The sequence below is a fragment of the Callorhinus ursinus genome, unplaced genomic scaffold (assembly GCF_003265705.2).
Source record: "Callorhinus ursinus isolate GAN/ISIS: 27379988/994484 unplaced genomic scaffold, GSC_fseal_2.0 scaffold15, whole genome shotgun sequence".
Lineage (NCBI taxonomy): Eukaryota > Metazoa > Chordata > Mammalia > Carnivora > Otariidae > Callorhinus > Callorhinus ursinus.
In genome coordinates, this window is record NW_027397077.1 from 9,569,590 (window position 1) to 9,579,276 (window position 9,687).

The window sequence follows — 9,687 nt, forward strand, 5'->3', positions numbered from 1 at the left end:
CAAAAGGCTGGCATTGAATTGAAAATGGATCTTGTTAAGCTTAAATATTCTCGAATGCTCCGTTTGGAAACAATGTATGTTTCCAAAAAAAAAAAAAAAAGATTGTCTTTACACCCTGGTTATGTTTGTTGATAGCTGGGTATCCAATGCCCCTGTTTTGATCAGGTGAGCAGGTGACAGTGCTGATGACCAACTCATAGGATACAGGTGTGGAGCCCCAGCTGGGTCTACACCTGCCTGCCCATCCCCAGCTGTTCCTTGGCCTCTCCGAGCCTCAGTGTTTCACCTGTAGCTTGTGTGTAACCTGCCCTACACGGCTGTGAAGCTGCTGCGTGGAAAACTCTTCATGCAGCTTGGCACGTGGTGACTACTCAGGAAACCTAAGCCCATTGTTCTTACTCTGAGCTTGTGAACATTTTACTCCGTACGTGTTTGTCTCCTAACAATGCTCTGAGTACAAGGCATGGCTGGGCGCTGGTTAATAGTGTCCAGGAATCGTGTAGAAAGGGAGGGAACAGAGTCTCCCTGGGTTGAGAGCGAGGAGCTGCGGCCCGCGAGTGAGGAGTCGGCTCCAGACCCGGCAGCAGGGTCCTCGCTCCGCTCCGGCCCTCGCTGTGGGCTCTGAGCTGGGAGCCAGCTCGACAGCAGGAAAATGAGTGTCTAAGAAGGGTATGAATGGCGAGTGGGTCTCGTGTAGATTTAAATTATGAAAAAGAAAATTTGAATGTCAAATGCCACCATTCTTGGCTCAAATTAAAGCCAAATGATATGAAAGGCAGTAATTATCACTGTCGTGAAATTCCATGGGAAGTTAAGACTGCCGCAGAAAGAACAGCCAGCGACCAGGGACTTCGCTGCCCCCTCTTGTTGGGTCTTACAGCCCACACTAAAGTCTCCCCTCAGCCCTCATGCCCCTCCCCAGCATGTTCCAAGGCAGAGCTGGAGGCCCTGCCGGAGGCTCCCAAATGCTTGCGCTGCAGGTGGCATAGGGGCTGTGGACAGGCTGGTTGCACTGATGTTTCTAGAGTAGCTACTGAGGTCAGATCCTGCGCTGGGGGCTTTCCTAGTACATTTGTGGTCCTGATCGGAGATGAAGGCTGGACTCGATTCATTCTGTGAGCATTCAGTAACTGCTGACTGCATCTTGGGGCCTCTGCAGGATGCTGGGAGCAAGGAACAGGCCTCATGGTCTCTTGGGGGAGGCAGGTGCAGAAGGAGACAACGACCGGGGCTTGGGGTGGGGCGCTCACTGGGCTGTGGGTACACAGAGGACATGCTGGCTCTTCCTGGGAGAGCAGCAGGGACCAGGAAGGGCCTTCTGGAGGCAGAGAGAGACATCTAATCTAGAGACCTATAGAACCAGTAGGTCCCTGCAACACCTACAGTCTGCTAATTGCTGAAATGTGAAGAAGCTGTGGGTCCTTGTTAGCGAGGCTGGGGATGTACATTGGCCCGCCTCCCCCTGGAAGGCAATTTGGCATTCTTTGGGCGTACTGAAGACCCAGAGTTTTTGTGCTGGCGAAAGTCATGGTGGTGACATTGAGAGTCACGGGTGCAAGAATGTGCATTGGCTCGTAGTCTATGAAATACTGAGTTGGATGTAGCCCGAATGTCCTCGGCAGGAGACAAGATCAGGAGCTGCAGGTGAATTTGGGCAGCAGAATACTGGCTCGTCTACTTTCTCTGTGGGAGAAAGCCACCTGCGTCAATGCTGATAAAATCTCAAATCCCCGTTGCAGGCAAAGCACAATGGGGAAGGACAAGTGTGCAGGGTGATGAAATCATGCAGCCCGAGCTCAGGCGGCACTTCTGTGTGAAGTGCAAGTTCACAGAGCAGTGGTGGGCATGTTGGGCCAGGACCCTGGCCACCACTGGAGGGTAAGGAAGGGCTGGAGGGTACCCCAAGGGCTGTAATGTTTTGCCTCTTAAAGCAAATGTTTTATGTATGTAAGGAAAACCTTTAGAGGGTCATAGAACTCAGTGGAGGGTCTGTGGATGCTATTTTAATCTCTGTGCCTATCTTGACGTTCAGAACGTTTCATAATGTTTAAAGGTGTTTTCTAAAGGTTATTTATTTGAGAGAGAGAAAGAGAACGCGAGAGGGAGGAGGGGCAGAGGGGGAGAAGCAGACTCCCCGCTGAGCACGGGGCCTGCCCCGGGCTGCTCTCAAGACCCTGAGACCCTGACCTGAGTGGAAATCAAGAGTCAGACGCTCAACCGACTGAGCCACTGAGGCACCCCTAGAGGTGTTTTTTAAAGAACAGCTAGGCGTTCTGTCTCTTGACCTGACTGCTGTGACCAGGTATCTCTTTAGAATGATTTGTTAACACTGTATATCTGTCCTATGTGCTTTTCTTGATGGAGGTGACCACTCAGTTTTTAAAAGTTAAGAAGAATGAGCGGGTGAGATGCTAGGTTCGGAGAAGCGGTCCCAGGCAGAGGGATGGAAAAGAGCCGAGGCCTGGGAGCTGGGCAGAGCTCTGTATATGCAGGGCCCAGGGCTATTTGGTCTCCTGAGTGGCAGCCCTGCTCCCAGGCCCCGCCTACCTGTGGTGGGGCCCTCTGCTCCCCACCTGGCACCGGGGCCAGACCTGATTCAGCCCCAAGCCTGTAAGAGGCTGGCTAGAAGGTGAGCTCTCCGAGAGGGACACCAGCTGGAGGTAAGGGGATGGCTTCGAGAAGTGGTTCAACCAGCATCTGCTGGGTGTGTGGCCTGCAGGTGGGGGTCACTAGGAGCCTGGCATGTCTTGGAGTGGGGGGTGGGGTGTGGCTGTGCTAATGGGCAAGGGCAGGCAGGAGAGGGCAGAGCGGCCCTGGGGCGGAGGCGCAGAGGAACACTCCACACGGTTTCACTGGTGGCTGTCTTTAGGAGCTCGGTAGGTTTTCCCGGACTTTCGGAAGGTTGGGGGAGACCCAGCACGTGCAAGGGTGATAGCAAAATTGCATTACTCTGGAGGAAGCAAAAAACAAGCTGCAAGCGGCAAAGGTTGGGTTCTTAAAATTTGGTGTTCTTTCTGCATCTGTGATGGGAAGTCAGAGCCTGGGTGCAGGGCGGGGACAACACAGGGGAGCCGGTGCCCCTGACTGACATCAGCCGGATGTGCAGTGATTGATCTGACAAGTAATCCTATTAAGAAAATTCTCAGACATAGAGGAAAGTATAGAGGATTCTGCCCCAGACTGAGAAATAAAACATGAGAGATAAAATTGCCCCCCTCAGACCTCCCTCCCGAGCACACAGCTTCTTCCTTTTGTCTGTGTTCTTCTGGAAGGACCAGAACCTGCTTTCAGAGTGAGGAGCACTTCTCTGCGTCCCTGAACATAGTCTGGGGAGTTGTTTTTAAGCTTCATATGGACAGTATCTGTGTACCGAGGACCCTTCTGCCCCTGGATATCCCCTTGGCATGCTTTCAAAATTGATTTTTGCCAAGTCCTGTAGCTCAGGTGCATTTTTTCTTTCTGTGAGCGCTTTGAAATTCACATACCGTACAACCCACCCACTTAAGGTGTACAATTTAGTGGTTTTCAGTGTGTTCATGGAGTTGTGACCATCACCATGATCCGTGTTAGAACCGTTTCATCACCCAAAAAGATACCCCATACCCTTTAACCACTACCCCCAATTCTCCCATACCCCAACTCTAGACAGCTACTAATCTACTTTCTGACTATCGATTTGCCTATTCAGGACATTTCAAATAAATAGAATCATGCAATATATAATCTTCTGGTTAAAGCATTCCTTTTCGTGGCTGTATATTCCATCATACAAACTTACCACCATTTATTTATCCACATAAATGATATGGAATCCTGCTTTCAACCAAGATAGAGTAAAGGGACTGGATTTACCTTCCTGCCTGAAAAAAACCTTAAAAAACAAGATAAAATCAACGAAGCAGCAGTTCTCACGATGCTGGGCATCAAGCAATGAAGGTTAGTACTCCCTGGGAGATGGGGAACAAAGGAGGTGAACCCTGTGATTGCCGTCGCTTTATTGCCCGGAGACAGTCTCCAGGCTGAGGATAGAGAGGGCGAACACAGGTGGGGCCCAGGGAGCTCCCCAAGTTGGGAAGAAGAAGCCGGAAGTTCAGGGAAGCCAAGGTGGCTAGAATTCACAGTGTAGCCCACGGAAGATGAGAGAGAGAAAAGCCTGTAGAGCTGCTGAGGATCTTCTCCGCCTACTCAGCTGAGTGCCCATCGCTACAGGCGTGTAGGGAAAAGACCCAGGGCTGGGGGAAAGAACCCTCTGCGTGGATTAGAGCTAACGGTCCTCAGAACTCACACAGGTTAGGAATAGGGCCTGTTCCTAGAAGCCCAGAAAGGAGAACCTCATGATTTGGGGTTTACTGCATAGAGTAACCAGAAAGTACATCTTAGAACAAAGCCTGATAATTTTTATGGGAATTAAAAAAAATAGCCAGTGCTCAATCAGGTAAAATTCAGGGGCCCCTAGGTGGGCTCAGTCGGTTAAGCATCTGGCTCTTGATTTTGGCTCATGTCATGATCTCAGGGTCATGAGACTGAGCCCCGGGTCAGGCTTTTCATTGGTCATGGAGGGGGCTTAAGATTCTCTCTCTCTCCCACTGTCTAAAAAAATAAATAAATAAGGATGAACCAGAAGATTACACAGGATTTAAGGATTTTGCAATCCAGAACACATCACCATGAGAGAAAGCAATAAATAGAATTCCCTTATGAAAGGAAGAAATATAGAGGGGGTGGGGGAGGAAGAGATGTCTCCTAGCCAGAGATCTAAGGAAGGCCATTTTCTAGGTAACTCTCAGAAGCATGAGAATTCAGAAATATTTCATTAAGAAAGGCTGCATCTGATTTGTCGTTTGTTGACAACTTCTGATGAAAATATTAAATTTCTGGTGAAATATTAAAATTTCTCTTTCTGCTTCGCCCCCCCCCCCTTCTGTTACTCTACTGTGTTTGAGGCAGAAGGGAGGACCGATAAGGGCTGGAGAAGCAGCAGAGTGGGGGCAGACCGTGTTCACCACCAGGATACGGAGATTAGCCATCTCCAGAGGTGGCTGGTGAGAGGGCGAGCGGCCCTGGAAATGATGATGGTGCTTCGGCCTCTGTGCAGCCTTCTCAGTGCGTGGGGGATGCCAGCAGAAAGTTGGAGGACTCTCCAGTGTGGAGGTTCAGGACCCTGTGGAAAGTCTGATGACTCCAGATTGGATTTAATCTCAGACTTCCAGTGCTCTCTGCGTTTATTTCATCTTGGTCTAGCTAACTGTTCCTTTCAGAGACTTTTAGCCTGCGTTGTCTTTGCGAAGGAAAACCACACGGGGACGGCTTGGGGCCTAGGGCTCGATGTCTGTGGAGCTCTCCCATCTGTTCACTAGCCAGCTTCCGGAAGCCCTGGGCCTGGAAGGTGAGGACTGGGGCTGGCTCCCCTTTGGATTCCTCTTTGCACAGAACCTGGGCAACAGAAGGCGTTCAGTAAAACGCTGGAGAAGGAAAGGAAGATGTTCTTCTTCCTGCAAAAGTAAAACTGGAAGTCTTTTCAAGCATAATGACGTGAGCATTCAAGGGCATGTCACTGCACCCCCTCCGTGAGGCCTCTAGTCAAACTGGATGTTTACTGTTGCCCAGACGGGCTGTGCCCTCCTCTTGGAAGGCCCTCACCCACCCCCAGGTTACACACAGCTCACTCTGTCAGAATCCAGTCTGTCTCATAGATGCCGCCTCCTCCCGGAAGTCTCTTCTGGTTGCACCCCCCCCCCCCCCCCACCAAGCTCTGGCTTCTTCCTCTTTGGCTCCTGTTCTCTTCCTGGGCCAGACTGACTTGTGTTTTCCTCAGCCCGTAAGTGTTCAGGCACCCGCCCAGACGGGGGAGGGGTAGGAAGCAGAAGAGGAAGTGGGAGAGAACCAAGAGAAGCTAGGCTGGAGCTGGGGCTTGGACAGTGCCAGGGAGATGGTTTCAAATGAGGCTGGAAGGGGGGCAAGAGGAGGCCATTCAGGGCCTCAGCCAGCATCTGGGCCTCATCCAGTGGGAGCCGTGGGAAGGGGGTCATTGAACAAGAGAGTGCTTGTGCCAGGTTCTAGAAGGTTCCTTGGGCTGCCACACAGAGAATGAGCTGGGGGCATGGAAGGAGGTCAAGAGGCAGCTGGAGGCTGCTGACTGTCACCTGGGCAGGGAGAGGTAATGGAGGTCTGGCAGGATGAGGCAGGAGGTGGCACATTGGGGTCACTTAGGAAGTAAACTCAAGAGGACCTGGAGTTAGTGGGGGAGAGCCCTCTGCAGTCTCACGGGAAGAGGGGATGGGGGTTGCTGCCTGAAAGCTTCCTCTTTGTTCCAGCATGTCTCTTGCAGTTTCGGTGCTGTGTGACTGCCAGGAGGCATTGCTGCAGCCCAGGGTCTCTGGTCCACGAGTCCATCCCTCCCTGGCCCTGCAGGTGGGGCGCAGGTTCCTCCCCTCGCAACGCAACCCAGACCTCTGCAGACGGCCAGACTGGCTAGCTGCCGAGCCAGCTAGCTTGAAATTCCAGGTTGGGTCCAAACTTTAGACCCCCCCCTCCACCCCAACTCTTGCCCTCATGGACCCTGGCTTGTCTCCAAATAGTCTCTCGTGGGGATGAAGCTTCTCATCCAGTTCTGAGTTGGGTGGTGGTTCCGTCAGCCTTTTGAGCATGGAGCAGTAGTGGTAGAAGCCTCCTGAATTTAAGGCATGGCATAAGGACAGGAAGTGTTTGTTAAAACTCTGGTCAGCTGCCCCCCCCCCCCGCCACCCCTGCCACAAAAAGATGTGACAAGCGTATTTATCAAATGCTCAGATCTGGAGTCCCTCGATGGGAGCACACAGACGGGTCACGTATAACTCGTGTACCGATAAACTCCCCCTCGGTGCAGGGATGGAGACTCAGGCCGAAGCAGCTGGTACGCTGTGAACTTGGCCGATGTGGAGGCTGTTATGCACTGAACCACGTCCCTCCTACACTCCTAGGTTGAAGCCCTAACCCCCCAGTGTGGCTGGATTTGGGGATGGAGCCTCCAAGAAGGTGAGTGAGGTTAAGTGAGGCTAGAAGCATGGGACCCTGACCCCGCAGGATTAGTGCTCTTAGAGAAGAGACCGCAGGTGCACGCTCGCGGAGGGAAGCAGGCCACATCTACAGGCCAGGATATCGCCCTTCACAGAAACTGGCTGGCACGTCCATCTTGGGGCTCCCAGGCTCCAGAACCGTGAGAACTTAGTTTCTGTTTTTTTTGTTTTTTGTTTTTAAATATTTATTTGACAGAGAGACACAGCGAGAGAGGGAACACAAGCAGGGGGAGTGGGAGAGGGAGAAGCAGGCCTCCCGCCAAGCAGGGAGCCCGATGCGGGGCTCGATCCCAGGACCCTGGGATCATGACCTGAGCCGAAGGCAGCCGCTTAACTGAGCCACCCAGGCGCCCCCGGCTTCTGTTGTTTAAGCCCCCAGCCTGAGGCATCTTGTGGTGGCGGCCCGAGCTGACTGACACAGAGGGGCCTGGGCCCACTCCCTCCTGCTGACACTGTCCCTCTCAGGTCCCAGAGGGGCTGGGAGCAGGACACCTCTTGGGTCAGGCCCAGGCCATAGGGCCAGCTGTAGGACGCTCAACGCTGAGGACAGCCCTGGAAAGTTCCCCCAGCCTTTCCTGCTGGACCCAAGGCTCATTCTTCTCACGACAGTGCCTGGCCTAGAGCGTGTCAGCAGGGACCAGCACAGACGCACACCCTGCGTGCCCAGCCTGGGCCACAAGCAGCCACTGCCTCAGCCTCTTTGCAGCACCCAACGGGGGAAACTTTCTTCCTCTTGCCCTAGGGGCCATGTCTGGGTGACGCCCTTTCTCTGGAGTGGACAGTGGGAGCGGGAGGCCTGTGGGGGGCCCCACTGAGCTGCCACTTGGGGCAGGGGAAGGAGCCTTAGGATTGTACCTTCTTCTTCCCACTTCCTATGCTTAGTTATTTTCTGTGATCTATACTTCCAATCCACAGATCCATAACCCCCAGATTCCCAAGGGTCAGTGATTTCTGGAATCCTGCCCAGGGCACTTGCCCAGTGTCCCCTTGATCTCCTATTACCTCTCTCCCTTCCCAGAGGGGGACGGAGAGGGCACAAGGGAGCCCCAGGCAGGCCATCCTCTGGGCGGGGGGGGGGGGGGGGGGTGTAGCTGGAGCCTGCCTCTGAAATGCTTCAGTTATTAAAGTAATACCTTCCAAAACCCTGCAGCCTGGAGCCTGGGAAGCAGGAGAGGCTGTTTGAGGTGGTGGTTTTCCTTGTAATGGGACCTGAGTCCCTACCTACAACACGCCATCTGGGAGGGAATCTTCGGTGGGATCCGGGGGTACCGCTATCACCCCAGCTCTGCAGCAAAAGGTGTCTGTGTGGATCTTAGGCCCAGGAAGCACAGGGTCTTCACTGGGGGGAAGGAGCACTCGGCCCCCCCAGCTGCCGTGATGCACCTCACAGCCCTGTCTCCCCGTCCTCCTCACAGCAGAGAGGAGGAGGGAAAAGCTTCAGGCCCCATGAATGAGAAAGGCATGAACACTGGTGAAAGCTGAGTAAGTCTGCTGTCACCTGAGACATTGTGAAAATGTCTATTTCCCGGTTTGGAAGTGGGCTAGTTCTGTAAGCTGCCACCACTGGGGGAAGCGAGGCGACGGGTCGAGAGACCACTACGCTTTCCTTGTAACTTCTTGTAAGTCTGTAATCCAAAAGCAAAAAAGATTTTTAAAAATGACAGACCCAGAGGATGGGATAAAATATTTGCAGACCATAAATCTAATAAGGGACTTGTATCCCGAATATATATAGAGCTCCTACGATTTGCCAGTTTGGGGTACTGTAACATAGGACCATAGACTGGCTGGTTTGAACAAACATTTCTTTCTCCTGGTTCTGGGAAGTCCAAGATGGGGGTGTTGGCAGATTTGGTATCTGGTGAGTGTCCTCCACGTTGCATGTGGCTCTCTAGTTATATCTTCACATTGCCTTTTCCTGACAGGTGCTTGCAGGAGGGTGACGTCAGCCCTTCCTCTTTTAAAAGGGCATTAATCCCGTCCTGAGAGCCCAACCCTCATGACCTTATTGAGTTATAATTACCTCTAAAATTCCCCACCTCCAAATACCGTCACCCTGGGGATTATCAGAGTTTCAACATACATATTTTGAGGGGACACAATCAACTGAATAATGAAAAGTGACCCACAAATGTTGGCGGTGAGGATGTAGACTAAGTGGGCCCCTCACGCGTTACCGGCGGGAATACAAAAGGGTGCAGCCACCAAACCGGTCCTCAAAAAGTTAAAGAGAGGGTCACCAGCAATTCCACTCCTAAGTATATAGAATCTAGTTTATATATAAATCTACCGTTATAGAGTCAGAGAAGTGAAAACCTAGGCCCCCCACCACAAATATTTACAGTAACATGATTTATAATAGCCGAAAGGGGGAAGCAACTCACGCGTCCACTAACTGATGGATGGATCAATAAAATCTGGCCTAGCCAGACGACAGAGTTTTATTTGGCAATGACACACGGGGGACGCTGGCATGCACGCCAACTGAAAGAAGCCAGAGCAGAAGGCCACACAGTGTATTCTCGTGCTTACGGACGCGTCCAGAATAGGCGGACGGATTAGCCACTGAGAGCCGATGAGAGTGGCCAGGAATGGAGGAGGCCGGTGTGGAGCTGCCCGGTAAGGGCACGGA